Raw genomic sequence first — 25,453 nt, forward strand, 5'->3', positions numbered from 1 at the left:
TGCCAGCTTGAAACCACTTCAGATCATTATGGTTTCAGAAATGTTGACATCCCTCCCAGAAGGGTCACACCATCTTCCTTCCCCATGGCAGCTGCTTCTGCTTATCTGCCTTCCCACGGAGATTGTGAGTTTTTCTACCCTTAGGGCAGACATGGAGCGTGCCAATACTCCACACTGGCAGGAAAGCCTGCTGCCCTGCAATAGAAAGTGAGCTTCCTGGAGTGACTGACCAGGCTGCGGGTAGACCTTCACTCTCACCAAGGGGGATAGAGGCTGTCAGTCCATTTTCTTTTGCTGTAACAGAATATCTTCGTGGGTCATTTATCAAGAAATCTTTGCTTTAGTTATGGAAACTAGAAAGTCCAAAAGCATGGCAAGGCATCTGGCAAGAGCCTTTGTGTTGTGTCAGTGCCCTGTGGAGGAGTGGAAGGGCATAGAGTACATATGAAAGAAAGCAGGAAGGTTAGGACTTGCTCTGTAAATAGGTTCTCAGCAACTAGCCTGGATTAAGGCTACTAATGCCTTAATCCATCCATGAGAGTAGTGCTCCCAGACACTGGTCACTTCTTAAAGACCCCAATCTTGACATTGTTGCAATGACAATGAAATCTCAACCTAAAGGTTAGGCACTTATAACTCATGTGTGTAATCCTAGCTACTTAGGAGGATGAAATTAGGAGGATTGAGGATCATGGTCAGACAGGGCAAAAGAGTTTGTGAAACCCCCCAACTTGATTAAAAAAAAAAGTTGGGTGTGATGGTATGTGCCTGTCATCCCAGCTACATCCGGCAGGAAGTGTGAATAGGAGGATTGCAGTACAGGTCATCTCAGGTACAAGGTGAGACACTATTTGAAAACAAAGATCTCAATCTGAGTTTCAGAAAAGACAGATATTCAAAGCAGCAATCTTTCTTCTAAGGCCAGATATCAGCTGTTTGAGGGGGTGGGGAGAGGAAAAGAAGAGAGAGAGAGGGAAAGGGAAAGGGAGAAGGAGAAAGACAGACAGACAGACAGAGACACACAGAAACTGAGAGGAAAGGAGGGAGAAAAAGAGGTTCTTCCACCCTTACCCAAAACTCTGGCTACATTTTTGAGGTCTAACTTGCCAAAATCAAAGGACAAAGGGCATCGCAGTTAGAATGACAAACTTGTCTGGAAATTCCCACTTTTTAGCACTGAAAGCCCCACATTCCAGGAGTTCCCTCAGCCCCAGGAATACTGGGACAGTTTGCCCATTGATCAAAGTAGGACTCAAGGGCGACTCTTTCTACCTTAGCCTAAAGCCTAGAAAACCACATTTCTCCTATCCCGTGGAAGCCAGAAGGTCTCCAAACCCTATACTGTTGGTTCACAGTCTGGTCTTCTTCACCACTATTGTACTGAGACAAGACAATTGAGGACACAAAGTTCCAAACTCTGTCTCCATGTTCCCATCTCCCCAGAGGAGAGACTGGACACAAGCTGGAGCTGCTCAGGGACTGGAGTTCCATCCAGCCTTGGATATATTTTCCAGGCTTTTACATCTTCAGATGAGAGGGCAAGATTCTTCCTTCATCTAAGATTCACACAGCCTGGGGTCCAAGTACCTTTCTCTGTGCTAAAGTAGTCACTAAGTTAAGTCCTGTGAGTGAAATCACAGGTAAGAAAGCACTGTGGAGGATTCAAGCTGGATGGAACGGAAGCCATGACGACTTCAAGGTGCTCGCTTGCTCTTTGGAGGGGCCATTATCCTCAGTACCCCTGAAGACTTTCACTGCATGTAGTCCAGAACCATCTAATAACATAATAAATAAACTCTGAACATGCAGAGGGGAAAAAACAACCAAAAAAACCAAAACACCAGTCCGTCAAAATCCTTAGGCTAAATTAGTTCAGGAGACTGGACCAGAGACATGCTCCGTGACTCACCCTCACCCAGAGTAAATAAGGGAAGATTAAGCACAACTTGATTGAATCACGCTGAAGCTTGGCATAGCTCAACAAACAGATCAGCCTGAAATCTCACATTAGGAACACATAATCTCATAAAATTTATGACTGTTATTGCTCACCACATATGTTTCTGGGTTACTGTGTGCTGAGCTCTGAGCAAGCAGCAGTGCTGGGGTCTTGAGGGGCCTGCCCTGCAGCTCCACATGTATTTCAAGAAGGAGGATGCGTTCCTGTTTGACACTCTTGGCATGATCTGCCCACAGCCAGGAAGGGGGCTCAGGGAAGATTGGCAAGGAAGAAGGAGGTCTGCACCATGCCCAGAGCAGGCCTCCTGCACCAGCTTTGTTTGAGATGCTTATGGAGAGACTGGCAGGAAAATCCATTTTCCTCCTTCCTAGCCCTCAGTGTCTTGACTTGTAAAATGAGGAGGTAGAACTAGATGATGTGTAAGGTTCTTGTAGGGCTTGCTTTTTATGAGTTTACAAAAGAAGATCAAGGGGACAAATTATTTATAGACAAACCAGAAAGTGCCAATCTGCTCCTGTCCAGCTCCAAAGAATCCCAAACAAGAATTGCCCAAAATGTCACCCACAGAAATCAGTAATGGACAGACGTGTGGGAGATGGGGGTGTGGTCACAGAAGGCAGGGTAAACGTAGGAGGCCATGGAATGCTAGTCCTGAGAATCTAGGAGGAAAAGGCCAAAGTGCGTGGAGAGGTTGCTCTCATCTTGCTGCCTACAACGAATGCATTTTGCAGTGTGCACCATGATTGTCTCTCAGTTGCCACTGCTTCCCTTCCACATGGAGGCCCCTGTATCCCACCCCAGCCTAGAAGACCTGGGATGGTGAGAGAGGGCAGCTTTCTTGCTTTCCTACCTGAATAAACCAGAGGTTCGCTCTACATCCAGAATCGGAGACTCTGGGTCTGACTAAAAGGGTTCAATGCAGTCAGCAAAAGACAGAGCAATGGCAGAGGGAGCCAGTACCTTGCAGTGAAGAGCCCTCATTTGCAGAAGCTGGTCCCTAAGGTCGAAATCCAAAGATTCCAAGATGAAACAAGGCCAAGGTCTGTAAAACCCTTGGCTTACGTAAAGCAGAAGGGTCCCAGTTTCATGGCCTAACTGGATGACCCTTGAGGGAAGATGACCGTGGACATAGGTGACATGTAGAAACAGCCACTGAGGCTCCTCCTGCCTCCCAGCCTAAGCTCTGCCTGATGTCTCATCTCAACAGTCTCTACCGAGTGCAGTGCCTGCCAACAGCTAAGGCTGACCCTGTGACCCCAGGCCCCCTTCCAGGCTTTTCCAGTTCAATTTCCAGCACTGCCGGAGCCATCCAGGAAGAGTTTCAAACAAGAAAGAAACATTCGTTTTCTTTCTGGTGTCTTCATGTTCATGATGGTTTTCACAGCCAACTCTAGTAAATCTACTATAATAAAGTCCCGGCTTATCAGCAGTGTTCCTCTAAATGATCTTAGGTTTGATTCAAAGACTATGTCCATGAATATCTTGTTGTTAAAAAAGAAAGAAAAAAAACCATTTTGTTGTTTTGCCTGAGTGTAGCTCAGATATCAGCTGAGGACAGGCCCTGCCTTCAACATCTGTGAAATGTCTGATGGCAGATTGTTCTTTCCAAAAATGGCCACAGCAATGTTTTCAATCCCACACACTCATTCCAGAGCTTTGTGACTATTCCATTAGGAGATGGAGGCTGGGTCATCTCCCCTTGAACTTGGGTGGGCCTTTGGACTAGTTTGACTAATAGAATGCCATGGAAGTCACTCTGCATGACTTCTAAAAAGCTGGTGGGAAAGCAGTCCAGCTTCCAGCTTCCACCTGGCGCTCTCTCTCTCTCTCTCTCTCTCTCTCTCTCTCTCTCTCTCTCTCTCTCTCTCTCTCTCTCTCTCTCTCTCTCTCTTTCAACACATACATGCCTTTGGAGCCATGAACATAAGTCCAGCCCCTAAAGATGCCCTGCTGGAAACAGCACAAGGACAGCCAACGAAGAGATAGAGGTTTCCAGAGGTGCTGCAGCTGTTCCATCCTGTGGTGTCTGAGTGCCCTTAGCTCAGATCCAGACATGTGAATGGGGAAGATTTTGCCATGGCTCCAGCTGCAGCGGCCACCTAACTGCACCACAGGACCACAGGGAAGAGCCACCCAGCTGAGCCCCACCAACCCCCAAACCTGAAAAGGTAATAACAAATGGCTATTATTGTCTTATGTGATTGCCTTGGGGAGGGTTTGCTGTGCAGCAACAGATAATGGGGAGCATTTGTTTTAAGCTCCAACAATTCTGTGCCATTCGGAAGACAAAAGACGTCCCCAAATTTCTAATGATTCCTGCAAGATTAGGATGGATTCTTCACTTCCGGCTTATATACCTTCATGTGCTTCAAACATTCTCTCCTTAAACTGGGGATCCCAAAATTTCAGGACCCTCCTGAGAAGTTTGGAAGCAAGCATCTGGGTGAGTAGTATAGTATACGCCATGTAAAATTTAAGGTTAGTCGTGAGCACATGGGATCTTGTTACTTGCTTTTTCATTACCCACCTCTTTCCAGTCTCAGCCTCCCTCAGGTTGCTCTGGGAAGCCAAACTCTTCTTCTATTATGATGAGCAATTTGGCTTCCCCGAACTCCTCATCCAAGGCCTCCAGAGTTAAGCACATTAAGAATTTAGCCTTTGAAGATTGCAGGTGGGCAATGGTTCTTAAGCACATTGTGAAAAGAAATTCAAAGAATACAAAGAACAACTAAAGAAGAAAGTGAAAATTGTCCCGAAGTCCCATTATCCAGAGAAAACTATGATTAGCATTTGATAAGCATCCTATCAGTACACCACCACTTTTAAATACACAGGCTCACACTATCCATTTATTCTAGACTCTCCTCGGGTATCATTTCAGTATTACCAATGGCTTTATCATCTATTTAGCATCAGAAAGTATAGAGGAGTTGCATAAATGTAGAATCATCTAATCCTTACCTTTTTTTACCCACTGTGGCAAAATATCTGATATAAACACTTCTAAAGAGAAAATATTTCCTTGGAGTCACAGTTTCAGAGCTTTCAAGATCATCTGGCTCCATTGCTTTGGGCCTAGGGTGAAGCAGAACTTCTTGATGCATAGAGCATGAACCCAGGAGGCTCATGGCAGCTGAGGAAAAGAGAAGTGAGCTTGTACTGGTGGCTTCTTCCTTCTGCTTTTGTTCTATCCAGGCCTATTGGATGGTCCTGCCCACATTCAGAAGAGGTCTTCCCTCCCCAGTTGCTGTCCCACATGCCAATAATCTCTGAAAACACCCTCACAGACACATCTACAAGTGTGATTTGCTAACAACCTACCCATCTCTCAACTCATTTGAGCTGTCAATCAAAATTAACCATCACATTTACCACACCTTGGAGTAATCACTATTTATTATCATTGATTTCTTTTTCCTAAGGGATGTTCTCTCTCTCTCTCTCTCTCTCTCTCTCTCTCTCTCTCTCTCTCTCTCTCTCTCTCTCTCTCTCTCTCTCTCTCTCCTCTCTCCCTCCCTCCCTCCCTCCCTCCCTCCCTCCCTTTCTTTCTTTTTCTGTACTGGGGTTTGAACTCAAATCCTTATGCTCTTGCTTGGCTTTTTTCATTCACATTCTACCACCTGAGCCATACCTCCTTTCCAGCTTTTTGCTGGTCAGTTGAAGAGCCTCATAGATATGTCTGCCCAGTTTGGATTCATATACTGAGTCTCCAGTCTCAGCCTCCTGAATAGCTAGGACTTCAGGTGTGAGCCACTAGCACTAACACTTCTGGCTTCTTATGGGATCTTGATGAGAAGCAGAGCTGGGATCTGAAACCAGGCCCACCCAACTCCAAGGCCTGGACTCCTCCCACTGAATCATTCAACCATAGCTGGAAGGTATCCAAACTAAGAGTGAGAGAAGGAGAAACTCTCCAGGCACTGCACATCTTGAACCAGAGCTGGTACCCTGCCATTCTCTTCTCCTGCAGAAAGTCAAAGGATCAGAACTCTCTGGCGTCTGAGACTGGCTCAATTGCATGGTAGAGCTAAATTTCTGAGAGGAAGGGAAGGTCCAGGCCCTGTAGAAAGGTCTCTGGTGGGCAGAGCAAAGCTAAGTCGGAGCTGCTGGATCAAGTGGGCTCTGCTTTCCTGAAAGGCTGGTGGCGGTGGCCTCCGATGAATTTAGCATGTGTCATCTGTGTCCATGCGAGTGTTTATCCTAAGTCCTGAGGGCCACATCTGTGTGGGGCCAGCTGATTAAGGAAGACATGCTGTGGGTGGGGTTGTCTCCTCTGCCTAGAGGAAAGTTCACCAGGTAGAACTTCAGTCTTCCCTTGGAAGGATCATGCACAGAATTATCTGTCAACCTACACTGATGAGCTGTTTTTTCCATGGATGAGCCATGGTACCCTTGGACACCAGCATCTGCTCAGGCCCCTTTGAAAGCCTGAGGTAGGAGATTCACACTGGGTGAACTGTATTAAGGAGGCTCTGACCTTTCCGTTGATGACTTCCTTGGGCCTTGAGCTTATTATGAAGGAGAATCCGCCACTGAGTCATCAGGCCTGTCTCTCAGCTGCAGACACTTGCAAGCAGTAGCTTGAAGAGCAGCCAGCTCCCCCTCACCATACAACCATACAGATCCTCACCTAAAGATAGGCCTTGCTTTTGACTCCAGAGGCCCAATGTGGCTCAGAGTAGGAGGTAAGGAGTCAGTCTTGAAATACATCAGTCCCCGGGTCTAGCCCTGGCTGCCCACATTTGACTTGGCAACCCTGCCTTGCTTTACTTTTTTGAGCCTAGAGGGCCCCCATCAACTCCTTAGGGTACGGATGGCAGGACAAGTAGTTTCATTGGGAGGTGACCTCAAGAGCAAGCCATTGAACCTGAACCTCTAGTTGGGCACTGAGCCCTGAATTCCCCTCCATCACTGGTTGAGAGCTGCTGCTGGATAAGGTATTGTGGGTCACCATGGTGGCCTGCTCCATGCACAGGTAGAACAGGGCTCCTGCAGGTAGAAAAAGCCCTTAGGCAGAACCACTGGTAGGTACTGTGACAAATACAGATGAACAATAGTAAGTGCCGGGGGAACATGGCAGGGCGCCTATAGCCCTTTCCTTTTTTCCATTTTTTAATTATTTTATTTTATTATTGTAAAGATGAAGTACAGAGGACTACAATTACACAAGTCAAGTAATGAGTACATTTCCTTTCGTACAGTGTCTTCTGTTCCCTCACTCTCTCCCAGTCCCTCCCTCCCATCTAGTTTCCCATAGCCCTTTCAACAACCACCTCTGAAATGAAGGAACAACAGCTCCTGTCTGAATAGCTGTGTGGATAGATGCAGAGTTTGTTTAGCTAGTAGTGATCATGGTTGAACTGTGTGCACATCTGTCACTGGGTGGTAGCTCAGATCCCCGTATGTGTGTCCTTGAGGGATCAGACAGAGACTCGGACAGAGTTTACATGTTGAATTCAGCGTTCTCATTGTACTTTTCACATCCATTCCCTCTGTTTATAGTAATTACAGTTGCCTCAAGCTCTGTCCTCTTACAGTAAGAAGTAGGGTTTTTCTCCCAAAGGGTTGGCCATTCTCCATTGCACAGCAAAGATACTGCAGCAACTGCTCCTGCAGGCTCTTTGAAAGTTGATGAGAGGTTTCTACTCTGCTTAGATGATGGGTAAAAAACAGAACACACACACACACACACACACACACACACACACACACACACACACACACACACACACACACATCTAGGCTGAAAAGAACCAATCAATAAAACCAGAGACTTAGTCAAGGACCAGTTCTGAGTTCAGGATAGTTAGATGTATTTAACTGTATTTCTGACCACCTGACAAAATTTCTAGTTTTGGAGCTTAACACATGACCTTTGTTGCTAAGTAGAATTTTATTGTTTCTGTAATGTAACCGGATCATAGATAGCTATAACCCAAAGTTTCTTTGCTTGGCCCAGTTTTCTCATACTGGACCATTTGTTCCTGGAAAATCTGCTGATCCTCATAACCTTATCTTATCCCTTCCCTCTCAGCTTAAACTTTCTGAGAATCCATTGTGGATGGCACCCTGAAATAGTAATATTTTTGGATGGGGAGAAGGCATAACTCAAGATTGTCTGAGGATTATAGAATACATAAAATCTCTAGAACTTGACAGGCTATTGTATGACCTTGATAAATGGCAGTTGTGATGTTATGTTATGCTTATTTTGTAATTCATTAATTAATTTTTGTTGGTTGTGGGGCTTGAACTGAGCTTTTTTTTTTTTTTTTTGCTCAAGGCTAGCACTCTATCACTTTGAATCACAGCTCCACATCTGGTTAATTGGAGGTAAAAGTCTTATGGACTTTGCTTCCCTGGCTGTCTTCGAACTTCAATCCTCAGATCTCAGCCTCCCGAGTAGCTAGGATTACAGTGTGAGCCACCAGTGCTGATAGATTATTACTATGACTATTACTATTATGTCTATATTTTCTTTCTTCTCTTAGTTGCAAGCAGCATAGCAGAGATATTTCCATTGTATGTGGAATTCAACTTTATTTGAAAGGTGCCCTGAGCTGTGGCCTAGAAGCTAGACACCCCAGAACCTGTTAAAACATGCAGACAGATGCTCGCCACAAAGGTGGTGATAAGAGAGTGACTTCATTCAGTGTCACCTCCACAAGGAAACCTTCATTTCTTTTTTTTTAATTGTGAAAATACTGTACAGAGGGGTTACAATTACATGGGCAAGATAATGAGTACATTTCTTATCAAGCATTGTAGCCTCCTCCTTTGTTTCCCCTTCCCATCCTACCCCAATCCTTCCCCCACCGGAAACCTTCATTTCTATCTAAATTTGGAACCCTCTATGTTTCCATGGCCTGCTGCTCTTGTTTCCAACATGGATGGTGTGCAACTGAGGATATATGCTCATCCTTGGAATCTGCAGTGTGACACAGAGTAAACCTACAGGAGGTGTCTGATGAATATTTGGCTACTCATCTGTTCATACATTTTAATATCTAGCATGCTACCTGGCCCATGGTAGAGACTTAGATGCTCATTACCTGTATAAAAGGCACAGATTTTCTTCATTCCATCCAGATGAAAGAAACGTTTGTTTTTTTTCCTTCTAACTCAAAGTCCGGCTCTAGCTCTCACATGCCTGACTGAGAATTGTCTTGTACATTGATTCACCAACATCCAAGTTTAGACCCTTTTCCTTTTATCTGTGTCTAGAGTCTAGAGAAGCTAAAATGTTCTTTTTTCCCAACATCCCTTGCAGTCAGAAGTCATGTGGGAAATGTGAAAAGTTTGCTTGCATTATTCTTCCCTCTTTCCTTCTTCCTGGAGGTTACATTCCCCCTCTTGAGAACATGAGCTAGGAGCTTGAGGAAAAGACTGCTACTGGTGAGCTAGCCTTGAGGTCCTTGGCTCAGCCGGACATCTGCCTCCGGGTTGTTTGTTACAGAGGCTGAAGCGAAGTCATTGTTATTTGCAATATGATGATGTCATTCCTTACTGAAATCCACTGGGTACCTCTGATTCTTTCCAGAGGAGCCTGCAAGTGGGTAAATTGTCCATCTAGTTATGCTCTCACAAATGAACCAAAACATCTTGCCTAAGTAGCTCAAGTCCAGAATTAAGCTTGGAATTCCTCCTCTATGAAAGAACAAAGTTGACCAGGGTGACAGCAGAGTTTCATTTCAGTCCTGGAGTCTGATTTGGAAGAGAAGACCACAGCAGTGACATCCAATGCCCCCCCCCGACCCCCTGCAGAGGAGCTTGCCAGGGTGTGTGAGGCTCTAGCAGAGACTCTCTCAGGCTATGTTACATCACTCATCTATGGGAAAATGGGCCACTGGACCAGAAGGGAGTGAGGACACAGCACTCAGGGGCTTGGGAACTGGAGGAAGCCAAAAGGCAGCAGACCGGGGTAAGGGCTGACTGCAAATGAAAGCCTAAAGTGGAGATTGCCACAAACTTTAGCAAGGGGGAGTATTTATGGATTGTAGTGACTAAAATAGTAGCAGATGGGAAAGAGATAGCTTCCTCTCAACCTATCAGAGATCTGGATCCAGAGAGTATTAGCTTACCTGCTAATACATGTGGCATGTATATGTGTATTTGCATGTACACCTGCATTTGCATACCCATACATCTGTGTGCATGTCTATATGTGTGTCTGTGCAGCATGAATGGTGGTCTCTGACTTTAGGCTGATTGAGAGGAGAGTTTATGCTGTTACATCTTAGTCCCAGTGGGCTTCAGGACCCCCCAAAAGCACTTTGCAACCACTTGGAAATGGGAAGGAAGGGAACTGCTAAGTAGCCACCTTCATCAGGTGCTGTGCCCATATCTATCATTCTCACAGTCAGCTGGAGGGTGAAAATAATAAAAATCTTGAGACTTTGAGAGCTTGCCAAGGCTAGGGCTTAGGATGGGCAGTCTGGGCTTTGTTGGCTTCCATTCCTACCTCCACAGCTTCTGCATGGCCAAGGCAAGTCTTAGAACCTTTGTGAATCTCAGTTGAACATCTGGAAAAGAGGGTTCTTAGGAACTGGAAGCCCAGATCATAATCCTCAGTGCTGTAGTGAGGGTGGAATTAACTAACAGTTATGAATTTTTTAAATTGTCAAGTACCATGAAAATTAAAGGATTATAATTATTTTCCACCACAATAATAATAAGCTAAATTTGATTCTGACAGAAAAATGTAAATAGCTAAAATTCAGTGATGTAGAACAGATCAATTTGAGGAAAATTATACTGCATCTACATTTCACAAAGCTCTCAGAAATGCACATTGCCACAGCCATGAAAAGGACCAGAAGAAGAAAAAGGTTCATTAATTCAGGAAGTCTATCCAATTCCTTTTGAATCAAAGGCACAACAATTTATTCATGAATACTAGGCTGGGCCTAGGAGAAGACTTGATGATTAAAATATATTCTTAAACCCTTTAAGGCAGTTTAAGCAGTTATTTATATTCTAAATAGGTCTCACTGACACAACCACCTCTAAATGTTAGATCATTAAAAAAAAATCCAAAGCCGGAGGCTAGTTGGCAAAGCTCCTGTTGATTTTATGAAGTTGAAGGTGGGTTTCTGGTTTGCTTAGACAATAGGCTGGGTAAATAAGCATGCATAATCAGATATCTAATCAAATAAAACCTTCAATCAAGTTAATCTGACTCTGCTGTAGCAATTTTTCTGGGCCAGCCCTAAATTTAGGTACTCCCTTATTATCCAACTACATCGCCCACCATATGACCCAATTTTGAGTTTGGAAAAAAAAAATCTTCTTCTATGTGGACTTTACCATCTTTTTAAATCAGCTTCCATGTCAAAGCCTCAGAGACATCAATGACCTGGAATTCTATCCGTCTTTCCTCTCACTTGAGTCTTCTCATTCCTGAGTTGCTTTCACGATCTGGCCACTCTGCCAAATCTTTCTGGGAATTCTGCTGTTGATGCCCTTTGAAAAGTGCTAGTTATTTTGGGTGATAGTGAGGTATTCTTTGGTAGGGGTTGGGGAAGAGACATCCTTAAAATGGAAGAGCAGTGTTGGGTTCCATGCAAAGAGAGAAGAATGAGTTTGAGTGTCTTATGTTGTGTCTGTGAGCCCCAAAGCCACCCAACATGTACTCAGAGTGTCCTCGTCTTGCTCATGAGAATAACCCCATTGGTTTTCCTTGTAAGTTCACAGACTGCATTAAGAAGCTCGTGAGGGACTAACTACCATTCCCTCCATCCTCATCCTTTCCCTCTCTCCGCCCCAGGCAATTTTACTACCAACTCTCTCCATGCTGTTGAACCATCAAAAGCCTCGTGTCTGAACTTCATGTAAACAGGTGCTCAGGGCTGTCCAAATGTGCCATCCATTCAACCAACAGCTAATGTCCACATCTCATTATGGGCCCAACTACAACATCTGCAATGCACAGTTTCTAATCCCAGATTTTTCTGTCCTGTTCTAATCCATGTGCCAAACCATATGTTTCAACTTTAGGGCTTGAAAAATGTGATCAACATGACTCTGGGCCTTGTACTGCCCTTAAGTTCCTTCTGACTCATTCTCAGCTGTCTTCGAGTCAGGGCAATTTCCTACACCTTCCCTGCCAAACATCTTCTAGGCTAGGCTGGATGTTAGTGAGAAAGCCTGTAACCTCCCTCAATACCTCCAGTGGTCTCCTTCTTGGCCAGAGACTGACAGATATCCAAGAGGAAAGAAGAACTGACCCAAGTCAAGGTCCAATGATCAGATTTTATTTACAAGGCCATTGAATCAGTTGCACTTTTTTTCTTCTGCACTTGTGTTTCTTAAATGTTTCCACATTATTTCTGATTTGGGTTGTTAGAAAGGGGGAAATTAAAAACCACCAATCTGGAGATAATGGAATATCTTGGTGGTTGTTGCATTAAAAACCAGACAATTAAATAGATCTCAGAAAGCCTTCTCTGACTCAAACTCTGTACAGCTCAAAGATACACATGCATCCACACACACACACACACACACACACACACACACACACACACACACACACATCTACTGAAACAAAACCATTCACAGATAGCACAGGTACTATGAGAAAGGAGAAAGGTGAAGAATGGGTTCCAAATGCTTCTTTGCTTAATAATTTCCCCTAAGATCAATATATAATTCATTACCTATTGAGGTCCTATGGCTGGAAATACAAAGTGCCAGCAGTGTACTTTTTACAACATTTTATTACAATGAATTGCATTATAATAAGATAATACATTCCCCTCTCCCCTAAGAAAGTTTTACCTATTGCTTCCAGGCTTAGATAAGGCTGACAGTAGCTCCCATTTTTCTTCAGATTCACCTACTGTGGTTTCAGTTGCCCACAGCCAATTGCAGTGGGAAAATATTATGTAGAACGTTCCAGAAATTAACCACTCAAGAGTTTTAAAACTGAGCACCATTCTGAGGTGCTTGATCAGATCTAAGTTTGTCCTGATTCATCCTACTTGGAATCACTCTTTGTCCAGTGTATCCACACTGTATGTGTTGCCTGCCCGTTAGTTACTTAGTGGGCCCCTCAGTTCTACTGTCATGGTTTCACCGTGCTTGTAACCCATCAACACTTATTTTATTAAAGACTACTACTTACTCAAAGGAGAAGAATAGTAATTGCAAATGAGGCACTGAAAATAAAACATGGAAGGACAGTTTAGCTCTGGTAATGTGTAACTGCTGCAAACATACAGAAAACAACAACAACAACAACAAAACAATTACCACTTGGGATGTTTGAAATAAACAGCAATCTAAGTCCTGGACTTAGATTGGTCAATGGGACAAGAGACACTACTCTCTCATTCATTTTGCTTCTCATTTTGAGGTACACTGGCCCCCAAGACCACCTGATCTTCCTTAATTTGAACTCCATTATTCAACTTTGCTCAATAAAGGTGCCAAATCACTTATTTTCTTTTTTTTTCATTTTATTTATTTATTTTTTTGTGAACATACTGTACAGAGGGGTTACAATTACATGGGCAGGATAATGCGTACATTTCTTATCAAGCATTGCAGCCTCCTCCTTTGTTTACCCTTCACATCCCTTCCCAGCCTCCCCCACCCACCCAATCCTCCCCCACTCCCCTCCCCCACTCCCCTCCCTCCCCCCCCCCCCCACCAACGTTGTAAAGCTCGTTTTGGACATGACAACTTGTACTTCTCATTGTTGCAACAGGTCTACCTTCTATTCCTCAGCCTTGGTTAGTCACACCAGTGGAGGAATCTTAGGAGTCCTTTTCAGTTTAAACTCAGATCTCAAATTGCCCAGCCATTCTTTGCCAAAAGTTGCTGATCCTTCTCCCACAAAGATTGGTCCAAATGCTTCTCATTATCCAAGCTAGCTTCTATTGCTCCCTTGGGGATGCCTTGCTATAGCAGCTCCTAGTGCAACGCAGTCATGCATTCCTAGTTATAGATTCACTATAGAAATATGATCTCCCCTCCACTCGGCCCTCTACTCCCTCTAGGGCAGTAAGGTAGGCAGCCACCAAATCAGACATTGCTTTAGATTGCAAATAATCTGCAATGCTTACTACCTCATGGCTTTTCTCAGTCATCTCTGAAATCTTCCAATGGAACCACTAACAAGACTCAAAGCCCTTTTCCCTGGTTCCTTGCATGGAACTTCCTGCAAATTTCTTGCATTTCTTGTAGCAATCAGCTTGTATAAACAGTTTCAAAGCCAACTTGATTGCAAGCCTCACAGTAGCAGCCCTGCTCCAGGGTAGCTGGTCCCAGCTAGAACAGAACAAAGACTTGCAATAGTCCAAATGTGCTTATCATTGACTTACTCCCTAAAAATCTCCCATGTCTTTAAGCAGTGTTGGGCTGTCTATAGGAATTGGATTAATTAATTAATTACTTGATACCTACTTTACAAGAAAGAATTTTTATAGGCATCGTCTACCTAACCAATTGCCAATGAGGTACAAGGCTCTGCATGTGTCTGATTCTCTGCAAGTTACTGGGATCTGAATACCATATTCTTTTCTAAAATAGTAATTTTAATGTCCTGTGCTGAAAACATATTGTTCTATAAAACAGTAATTCTGATGTCACACTAGTTTCTACCATTTCTCTCAGGCTTTTATCTGATTTTTATCTGATTTACCTGAATTTGTTTGAGTTATAAGCCCAGCAATTTAATAATCTAAGAAGACATATGTGCGGCTCAAGTCTATAAATATTATCTTAACCCAAATGGAACCAGGTAAGGAGGGGGTGAGGTTGAGAGAGATGGGGGGAAACAATGGAAGTCATGACATTGATCAAGATGCACTGTACTCAGACTGACGTATTGAATCAAAATCCCTGTGTACAACTACTTCAAGGTAATGTAAAAAATGTAAAACTCCAGAAAGCCATGCCTTAGGCAATGTCCCACTTAGCAATTCCCCAATTGCAAACTCTACAGACCAATGTCAGTTTGTGATCCTTTCTACTTGTGGTTTCACTGTAAACTAAATTTTGAAAGAATGGTGAACTGTTTATGGTGCAAACTGGCTAGCTCTTCACCAAACCAGGTTCCTCCTCCTCCTCTTCCTGTCTGCATAGCTAGATTATATTTTCCAGCCTCCTGACCAATTAGGAATGATCATGTGACTGACCAATAAAAATGCCAGTAGAAATGGTGTGCACCATTTCTAAACAGGAACATCCCACCTTCAGTGTGGAGGTGTGGCTGGAGTGGTGGAACGGCCCTGAGTTTAAGCCCTTTCCCCTCCCCGCCCCAAAAAGAAACCATCCCTCCACCTTCTTTCCCTTCCTCAGGCTTGATGTGGAGGAGCTCCAAGACAGTGGAAGTGTATGGAGAAAGAAAGGAGACCACCCTCCCAGAGCACTACTTCTAGACTAACCCACCAATTCAGAACAAATACTTTGTATTCTATGAGAATAAGAAGTCAAGTTCATTTTCATTTTACTTTTGTGTTATTTGTTTTGTTTTTGTTTTCCCCCCTTTGTGGTTTTGATTTCTGTACCTTTTGTCTTGTGCGGAAGTTTATCTGCTTGGGGGAAGGTAAGGGGAAGCACAGAAATGGTGGAGCAAAGGATGAACTAATGCCGCAGTGACACTCACTGGGCACTATGTTGAAAATGATCTATACAGCTTGTGAGAGAGGACAGTTGGGAGGGAAAAACCTTGGAGAAAATGAGGGAAGAGGTGACACTGTTCAAAAAGAAAGGTACTCATTCCCTGATCTATATAACTGCAGTCCCTCTGTATGTCACCTTTACAATAAAAATAAATAAAAGAAAAAAGAAAACAATTAGTAAAGTTGATATTTGATCCATATTACACTTATTACAGCACTTTAACTACTACATCATAATGAGGATTTTCTTGATGCAGCAGCAAATCACACAGAACAACTGAGATCTGCAGGTGGGTTGTTTACTAGTTTTATGGTGCCATGTGAGGGGTCCAACCAGGGCCTTCCTTACACATATTAGGCAAGCTCCCGACCACTGAGCTATATCCTCAGTTCCAGACAACTTTTCCCCCAACTTCTCACCAACATCTTCCAAACCATCTATCCTCTTCTCAAAGTCTATACTTCCATCCAGATCCTGCCTGCAGCCATAGTTCCCTAAAATGTGTAATCTGTCTCCCATTCCAGCCACTGTTCTTTTTAGAGGATGCCTTTATCCCAACCATGACATTTTGGTAACTTTCAAAGATTTCCCGCTGACATGTAAGTTTTGTTTTAATAAGTTACATATGTTCTCCAATAGTTTTATTTAGCCCTAGCAAAAGCAAACGTCTCCCTATTTCAGATGAAACTGGACTTTGAAATTCCAAAATAATCTAATATAAAATAATTAGAATAAGGTGGCATTCTTATACAATGATTACTGTAGAAAGCCTTATTTATGGTATACATTGGGGTCAGAGAGACAGTCCTCCTCAGCTCTCAGTGATAAAACCAAACCCTGGTTTGCCTTTCAATATACTGCCATCTGCTTCAGATTCTGGGGAAGCCAGGGCTGCTGGGCTCCATGGGGTAGCTCAGGGATCCAGGTGGCTTTGGTTCCAGGATGGCTCTGAGGTGAAGGTATCCACCGCAGAGCCTGGGAACTTGAACTCAGGCCATCAAATGTGCTGGCCCATACATGACATATCACCTCCAGTCACAGCTCATTGCCCAGAGCAAGTCACCTGGTACCTGCTCAAGGGAAAATGAGACCTGATTATGAGCGAGTAGTCAGGACTAGAAGATCTCCCTCTGACATCTTGGATTTTGGTCTCTTAACATTTATGCTATGAACATCTACTAAGTCCAAATTGTTCTCAAAAGTAATTGTGTAATTTAAACTTTTCCACCAAGTTATTTTTGTTCCAGCCCCAGCTAGTTGGAATAAATGCAATGAGGGGAACTAGTTTCTTTTCATATAAACCAGAGCAAAGGAAATAAGAACTCGAAAAAAGGCTGTTGCTTCTCCCAAGAGAGGCTCTCTTGGGGAGTCTGGCCTGGAAGGGGTGGTCAGTTGAAGGTAGGAGACGGCTAAGGATGGAGTTGCTTCTAACATCGTGTTCCCTTCCTTTATTTCCCCAAATCACATAGCTTCTTACTGTGATAAAAATATCCGAGTCTCTGTCATTTTAGCAAGATCTAATTAAAACTGCCCTAAATTAAGAAATTCTAGTCATTGTTTGCATTCCTAGATGCCTATGTTTAGTTGAGTTGCACGTAAGCAGAGAAATGAAAAATTAGCTTAATTTTTTTTGGCTGCAGGGAAGAGTGTGAATTGGTTTTCTGTCACTTGTGGGGAACATCTTGTGTCTTCCCTCAGCTGGGTTTCTCTGATGGGGTTGCTTCTTCCCACCCTCCTGAAGGCCTCTGAGGACAAGCTGTAGTTTAGCTCTGTCTGGGAGAAAGCTCTAGAGTCCACAGACAAACCAGCTCTGGAGACAGGGGGTAGGAAGCTCCTCCTCTCAGGAGGAGCTGGGGTCCACCCCGGCTCCTGGGTAACTGACAGCTGTTCCCAAGTGGGCCTAGAGTACAAAAGAGTGCGTCTCACATATGGGTGCTTGTCACCCTCAGAGCCGAGCTGAGTGCTGGGGAGTGTTCAGGAACCTCCTGTCTTCAAAAACTGACTCAGGGAAACTTCCAGAATCCCTAGGTGGGAGGAATGGCTGTCGAGAGGCTGTGAACACAGTGTTTTGGAACACAGCTTCTGGAGTGAGCGTGTTTTGCTTTGAATCCAGTTCTGGCACTGGGTAACTCTGTAACCTTGACCATTGTCAAGGGTACAGACAGAAATCAAGCTTTCCAACCTCAGATAATCACAGTGCACATGCCATGGGGTTAGGGATGTGGCGTAATCTTGTTCCTGCATGAGTATGCTGAGAATTGTGCCTGGATTATAATAAGCACCCCACAAAGGCTAGCTTTGTAACTATTACAAAAGGACTCTTCCTCCCCAGTACCTCTCTACTTCTGGTAACCCCACTTGCTTCAGATGGCAGTCTCCCAGACACTCTTCCAGTGGGGCTCACTGTTCAAACACTAGAGAGTGTTTAGTTGTATTTTCGATTAAAGAAGCAGATCGGCTTTAGGGACCAGTGCTCAGGTAATGTCAGATCAGAGCTTTGGGAGAGCTCTAAGCAAGTAGGACCCTAGAAACAAGCCATATTTGGGTCCAGCAGCAAGGCTGTCATGGGGAACAGCCCATAGCTGGAGAATCTTTCAGCAAACCCAGAGCAGACTCAGGCCCTGGAAGTAACCATGGAAACAGGAGCCCACAGAGGCATCCAGGGTGTGGGATGGGTGGGTGGGTGGATGGATCGATGGGCGATGGATGGGTAAAAGGGTGGGTGGATGTCACTTTCATTGCAGAAGGGTAAAAGCTGGGGGCAGTAGCAATGAGCACCTCTGAGCTGGGGGGAAGTTTGAAGCGCTGGGACTGTGCCCCTGGTGTACAGTTGGGTATAATAAAGGACAAAGAGGTTGGGAGAGGGAGTATTTCCCTGAGTGATTTCTTCCAATTTCCCTGCCTAGAGATAGAGTGGAAGTCAAGGGAGGAGTAAAGAAAAGAGATTTTAGGGTAGACTTTATGGTCACCCCATATCTTGGTGAGATCTGCCTCATCTAGATTTCCCACTTAGATTTCTGCACCCACTCCCTCCAAGCTTTCCCAGCCACTGTTCTGTGTTCCAGCCTGCCAACACTGGAGTGTTGCTCAAGCCAGTCCAGCCAAGCACCTCTACCATTCAGGGCACCCAGTGCTGCGCCCGGCACTCTGTGGAACTGGAGTGACCTGCAACCAACCGCATGCGTGTCCTGGCCATGTAGCTTCCAAGTCTGGCCACAGGAGTCTATGGCCTACCTGATGCCCTCTATCACTTTTATCTTCTGCCTAACTCCCTGCTGCTTCAATCCAGAGTCTGGATGAAACAAACCCCTTCTTTACATGTGTAGTGGGGATAAATTCAGAGTGAAAGACACTGCTGTGAGAAAAGTAAAACCAAGTCCTATCCAAGGCTCGAACCGTCCCTTGGTGACAATTCAGGAGCCTCCTGGCCTGAGTTCCACAATGAAGGCCTTCCAGCTTTTGGTGGCCACTGGGGACTTTGCTGTGTGCCTTCATCCCATCTTAGGAGAAAGGAACAAGGGATGTCTACCGGCTTCTGCTCATCCATCTGCCTCAGAGCATGCTGGTGCCCCAATTTCTGTGATCTTCCTCATCTTTCTATAACATCCACACCCACCCCATGTTATATAAGGCCATGTGATTGAGTTCTGGCCAAACAGTGTGGATATAGAAGTGTAGTCCCCTACTTCTAGACCTGGCCTCAAAAACATCTCATGCCATCCTCCACACTCTCTTTGCTCCTCCTCAACTTCCAGCAGAGGATGCTCGGGAAGGACTCCAAAGGCCATGAGAGCTGGCAAAGCTCTGGACGGAAGGAATCTAGAATCTCCCTGTAGGAAGCTCCACCCATAGGATTGTAACAAGAGTGAAAAAAATCATCTTTTCAGTATGTTATGCTTCTGAGACCAGTGGGTCTTTGTTACAGAAATCAGCTTACCACTTAAGTCTTGTTCTTCTTTGAGACAGTGAAGAGGCACAGAAAGACCCAGTTGAGTGTAATTAGAATGGAATGGACATGAGTAAAAGGAAAGTAATAATTGTAACCCAGTGAAGGCAAGAAGTAAGGAAAGAGCTTGCACAATAGTGACAGACACACTATGAGGCTCATGGTTGGCACTAATCGTGATAGACATCCACAGCATTTGGGATGGACTAGGCCTTGGGTTCTTTAGTGCTTCTTTCAATTCTCCCAATAGTCTTCTGAATTAGGGGCTATCACAGATTTAAAGATGAAGTACTTGAGGCATGGAGAGAGTAAGTACTATGCCCAAGGACACATGGCTAAAGAAGCTGAATTGGAACAGTCTAGATCCAGGACACATACCTGAGCCAGATGCATGGATTGCCTCTACTGCAGCCCTCCTCATCATCATACCTAGCTCAACCTTCTCCACACTCTTCATCCCGCTCACCAGAGGCCTATAATTCGGTAGGGAAAGGGAAAAAGCCAAATGCTGTAGGCCAGGACTCAGGTATTTTCAAAGCCTTAGTTTTACATCAGAAACAATGCAATTTACTTTTGCCCCCTGACAAAATACCTAATGAGCAATTGCCTTCATAACATGCATGCCTTACAATATTGTGTCCAACCCTCCCCCGCCCCCCTGGCTTCCCTACGGCCCCAGGCTCAGGCCTGGCTTCTGCCTCCTAGAGGCCTCTCTTCCCTGCTTCCCTTACCCTCTCTCAACCTTGGCTCCATCCATAGCAGCTTTTGTGGCTTTTTTTCTACCCAAGAAGGTCAGCTAGCCACCTTGTCCTCAGTCCTCATTCCCACTGTCAACATCTTAAAGGCTCGGGAGCTGACCCCTTTCGAAGATGAAAAGAAAATGTGAGTATTCCTTATTTCAAGATAATTATTTCCAAGGTGAAGGATTCTGAGAGGCACAGGGAACCTTTCTTCAGTCAAGAGTTGCCAAAAGCATAGACAAAAGCCTAGGGCCTGTGGGATGCATCTGCAGGCAGACACTAGCCCCAGAACAGAGACCCAGCTGCTGTCCTTGGTACTGACAACCACATACTGGCTCATGGGCGAGCTGTTCTGTGTCCAATGGCAGATGGCTCATACTCTTAACCTTGGCTCCACTCATCTAGGGAGCTTAAAGAACACATTGATTTCATATGCCCTCCAACAGAGACTAACTCAATTTGGTCTGGGGTAAGGCCCACAGCATCTAGAGCATTGGCTAGCTTCACAGGTCTTCTCATGTGTAGTAGGATTGAGAAACACTAGGTTGTTGGATTGCTGAAGAGAGGCCAGAGCCTGGCAACTTCTCCCCTCAGCCCCAGGCACAAAATTCTCCCTCTCCAGGACTGTTTTTAATCCACCAGGAAGAAGAGTTGGGGCCAAGACTTGAGCTGTCACAAAATAACATAAGATAGCATTTGAAGTCTTGTTCATTTATAGTTCAATCATGTATTTAAGAGTGATTTAATATGAGGTAAAGACACTGGTAAAAACTCATCCAGGGGTCCAATTTAGATTGAGCAGCTCTCTGAGGTGACGGAATTTAAACAAAGATCAGAGGGACAAGAAAAAGCCTGTCCTGTGAAGCTTCCAAGACAGGCATAGAGAACAGCACCCTGTATGGGGTGCAAAGGGGACATGTGGCTGAGGCACAATAGATGGAAAATAGGGCAAGTGGAGGTGGGAAGGGAGCAGTGCTAAGTAGGCAAATGGTTTTCCTTCTTAGCACAATGAGAAACCTCTGGAAGGTTTCCAAGGTGGAAGGACCTGACCCAATTGTGCTTTTAAGAGGCGGGAGGGGGGGAGGGGGGGCTGGGAAGGTGGCTCCGTGGTAGAGCGCTTGCCTTGCATGCATGAGGCCCTGGGTTTGATTACTCAGCACCATATAAAAAAAGCCAGAAAAAGCCAGAAGTGGCACTGTGGCTCAAGTGGTAGAAACTAGCCTTGAGCTAAAGAGCTCCCAGGCCCAGAGTTCAGGCCCCACAACCCTCCCCCCCCACACACACACACAAAGAGGCACTGGGGCTGCAGTGGGAGAATGGCTGGGGGGCAGTGGGATGGACATGGGGGAAGCCCACTCTATAGGGGTCATGGGCAGTCCTGTAATCCCAGACTAGGGGAATAACAGGACTCACCTCTTCCTCACAGTGGGAAATGTAAGTCAGGAAGCCCAGCTCACTTAGTGTGGCTACGGAAGCAGCCCCCTCACCTGTCAGGGGATAAAGCAGAGTCTGAGTTGTGTGGGCTCAAATCAGATCAGCATTAGCAGAGGCAACAATGACATTGCCCAGGTGTAAGATCTGGTCCTCCACCCACAGTCTCCTCAAACCCCTTCTCAGGACGCCTCTTCCCCAGCTCTCTGCCACCTCACCATCTCCCCAGGCCTTGACATGTATTGCTGGGGAGCAGGCAGATATATTTTAAGAGCAGGGTTCAGACCTCTAAATAAACCACAAACAAAACCAGCTTCCTAGGTACAGAGGGAGAGAGACAGCGCCGTTTCTTTTCACCTCAGAGACTGGGAAATAAACAAGTGGCTCTGCCTGTCACATATACTTAACCCTCTGCAAAGGCATCTGTCAGACCCACAGACATCTGCCTCAGCCTTTCCAAGAAACAACTGATGTGCCCTAAACTTCAGCTTCTCCCCCTGGGCTCCTAGTTTACTTGGATATTTAAGTAAAGGTGAGCAAGGAGACTTGTCCCTGACTTCAGCCTTACAGGAAAAGTGAAATGAGGGCAGGGACACATAAAGAGCATCCGTGTAGCTGGGGATATGGCAAAGGATAGGGGATGCGGTGTGAGGCGGGATGGGGTTGTCAGGAAGGCAGAGCTTTGAGAGGCACGGCACGGCCCCTAATGGAGATATAGGAGGGGTGAAAGCCCCAGAAGCCTGGCAGAGTCCGTGGAGCCGTGGGTGGGGTGGTTGTAGGCAGTGGAGAGACAAAGAGCCAGAAGGCACAGGAGCTCTTCTTCCCTAGGCAAGGTCTCCTACAACCACAAAGAAACACGGACTGAGCAAAACAAAAAGAGCCAGCAACAGAAGGAAGAGGCAGATAAAGAAACCAAGGAGGGAGGAAAACCTCAGAGTCCTTGAAACCAAGTGTTCCCAGGGGATGACCCTCCAAATACAACAGAAGGAAAAAGGTGAACTATGCATCATGCTCAAGCAAGGCGCGGGGCGGGGCGGGGGGGTGCTCTGAGGCTGGGGGACTGGGAGTGGCTGGGAATAGGGCTGCAGCACAAACTGCAGGGGCGTGTGGTAGCGAAGTTGCAGGGGGCTGCAAGCTGTGGAGTGGCCTGGGGCAGTGAGGGGACCTGGCGCATGCCAGCGAGGGAGGCAGGGCCGTGAAGGCTGTCTTCCAAGGGCTGCTGCGAAGGATCCTGCAGTAGGGTGGGGAGGTGGGAGGGACAGAAGAGTAAAAGAGGCTGCAAGCCCATGCTTACACATGCACCAAACACACCCTCCTGCAAGACTGGGACTCTGTCGGCAGCATTCCTACAGTAGGGATGAGGGAGACGCAGGGGCCTCCAGACTGCAGCCCAGCAAGGTGTGGCGTGGGGAGCCACAGACGTCAAATGACAGATCTAGCAGAGCAAGACACAGGGCAGAGTGAGCCTACGCCAAAACAGTCTCCTGTAGAAACAGACATGGAGACAAAGAGAGCAGCTGCAAAGGTCTCTCTCCCCCCTCTCCTCCTCTCCTCCACTTCTTTCCCCCTCCCCTCCTCTGTATCTCTCTCTGTATCTCTCTCTCTCTCTATCACACACACACACACACACACACACACACACACACACACACACTTGCACACAGGCACATACTACTCGCATCAAACACAAGAAAAGGACACTCACATGGCCCTCACCACTCCATTCTCCCGCCCACACAGGACTGCCTCACGGGGATCCGCCTCACGGGGACCCCCCGCACCCACAGAGTCCTGCAGGGGCATGGATGTGGAGCTCCACCAGGCAGCCCACCCTCAGTCACACACATACTCAGAGGTGAGTGGCAGCGCAGGCAAGGATCCAGAAGCCCCCCTGTGAGACCAAATCAAGGATTCTCCACAGACTCTCCAAAGACGCACAAAGCATATTTTTGTGTTTAGGGGCATTTTTTTTGTACTGCTGAGGCTTAAAACTCAGGGTCTCTGCCACTGAGCACCCCTCCCATCCAAAGCACCTAGCCATACACAGGACATCTCTATCTGGATGGCATTGCCGGGGCCAGGTAATGAGGATGTGCTTCTGCTGCAGCTGCGCTGTGAGTCCAGAGCCCCCTGCAAATGCATTCCCACATCTCCTGCCCAAGGCATGTGGACAACAAATGCTCTGCGAAGCTCATCCCACCCCACGACCAGTCTTTGCAAATAAAGACCATGCAGAGGGCTGAGATGGAAGACAGATGAGTCTCAGGAGATGCAGAGCCATTTCTCAGCTCAGTCCAGCCCAGATGGAGGATTGTAAGACCAGTCTTAGGAGACCAAGAGTTTAGATCTCCACAAGTCTTGGGAATGAGGATACAGTACTGAACACATCGATGCTGTGTAGAGCAGCCTGCACACCACCGCACATTTCATATTTCACACGTGCGCACACACACCCCATAGCAACTCGTGTCTCAGGATCCTCCTGTACTGCTACACTATATACATCTCTCTACCCGCCCCCCTTTTTAAAAATCAGTGTTCTACATAGACATTGAAAATGCTTACTGTCTTCAGAACAGACACACACACACACACACACACACACACGTTCCATACACTCCTCTGCAACCCACACTTCTCTGCCTGTCCACACACAGTACCCACACAGAGGTTCCAAGCAGATCTCCACCGTTCCCTCCAGCGGGGCCTGCGCCCCTTCCTCTCCCCTCTGCAGCGGGACCTCAGGCTTCCTTCCCTGTCCCCTCTTCTCCAGGCCACCTCCTTTCCCCCCAACAACCTCAGTCTTGGGGAAACTTTACTTCGGGTCCCTAAATGGGGAAACCCGGAGATCCTCTGTGTGTGTGCCCTACCCCCTACACGCAATGCCCTTCCTCTGCCAGACCAGTGGGGAAAGGTCACCCTAGGCCACCCTCTGCCTGCGCCCCGGGGGTGGTAGCGATAACAGCTGCCACCGGAGGATGCGGAGTGGGGGAGGAGGGAAAGGTGTCGGCCGGCGTTGAGCTTGGGGCGCAAGGGGGTCGCAGTGACGCGCGCGAGGAGCAGCGGAGCTGGGGGCGGCATTTTCCAGGCAGGGGCGGCGGCCGGGCCCCGGGTCGAGGCGCGCGGGAGCTGTCCGTTCAGCACCACCGCGCCGCACCCCAGCGCAGGGCCCGCGACCAGGCGCACCGGCTCCGCTCCCGCTCCCGCTCCGCGGGCCTCTGCAGCGTGGGCTCCCGTCTCTGTCGGCGGGTGAGGGGCGCGCGCTCGGGAGAAGGGGGGCTCCAAGAACGTCGGAGCCACGCAGCCACCTGTGAGCCTCTGGAAACTGCGGGCGGCGGCGGCGGCGGCGTGCGGGGCCGGAGACCGCAGGAGACGCTCGGTGGACCCCGCCCGCCGGCCGGCCGGGCGCACACACAGGCGCACACATCCTCGCACCCGCGCGCACACGCACAGCCAGCCCGCAGCGACGATCGGGGGCGATGCTCGCCAGCAGGTCGGGGAAGTTTCCCGCCGGCCTCGGCCGCGGGCGCTCGGGCTCCCAGGTAAGCGCTTCCAGAACGCGCCAGGCGAGCCCAGGCAGCTTCGCTGGGTGAGGCGCCGCGCACGCGGCCCCGGGGCACCGCGCCAGGAGGGCGGGGGAAACCCAGGGAGGGGAAAATGGTGCTTGGGGGGCTCCAGTCCTGGGCGGGGGTGTGTGTGGGGGGAGGCTGGACCCTGGGGACACCCATCTGTCTCCTTCCTCCCCCT

At 46.9% G+C, this 25,453-nt stretch overlaps 1 protein-coding gene across 5 annotated transcripts in view; it reads left to right on the forward strand.

Moving 5' to 3' along the window:
- The first annotated feature begins 3,888 nt into the window (after nt 1-3,888).
- Kcns2 (potassium voltage-gated channel modifier subfamily S member 2) overlaps nt 3,889-25,453 on the forward strand; it is a 47,947-nt gene continuing 26,382 nt past the window's right edge. The window contains exons 1-3 of one of the 5 annotated variants that reach the window (XR_011365664.1): nt 3,889-4,128; nt 4,219-4,403; nt 15,266-15,648. The gene's annotated coding sequence lies outside the window, so the exon portion shown is untranslated. Of the gene's footprint in view, nt 4,129-4,218; nt 4,404-15,265; nt 15,649-25,209; nt 25,249-25,453 lie in introns of those variants that run through there. The other 4 variants (XR_011365666.1, XR_011365665.1, XM_069991128.1 and 1 more) reach the window with 4 other exon arrangements.

The sequence above is a fragment of the Dipodomys merriami genome, unplaced genomic scaffold (assembly GCF_024711535.1).
Source record: "Dipodomys merriami isolate MVZ:Mamm:240054 unplaced genomic scaffold, mDipMer1.0.p SCAF_4, whole genome shotgun sequence".
In the NCBI taxonomy this organism is placed as follows: Eukaryota; Metazoa; Chordata; class Mammalia; order Rodentia; family Heteromyidae; genus Dipodomys; species Dipodomys merriami.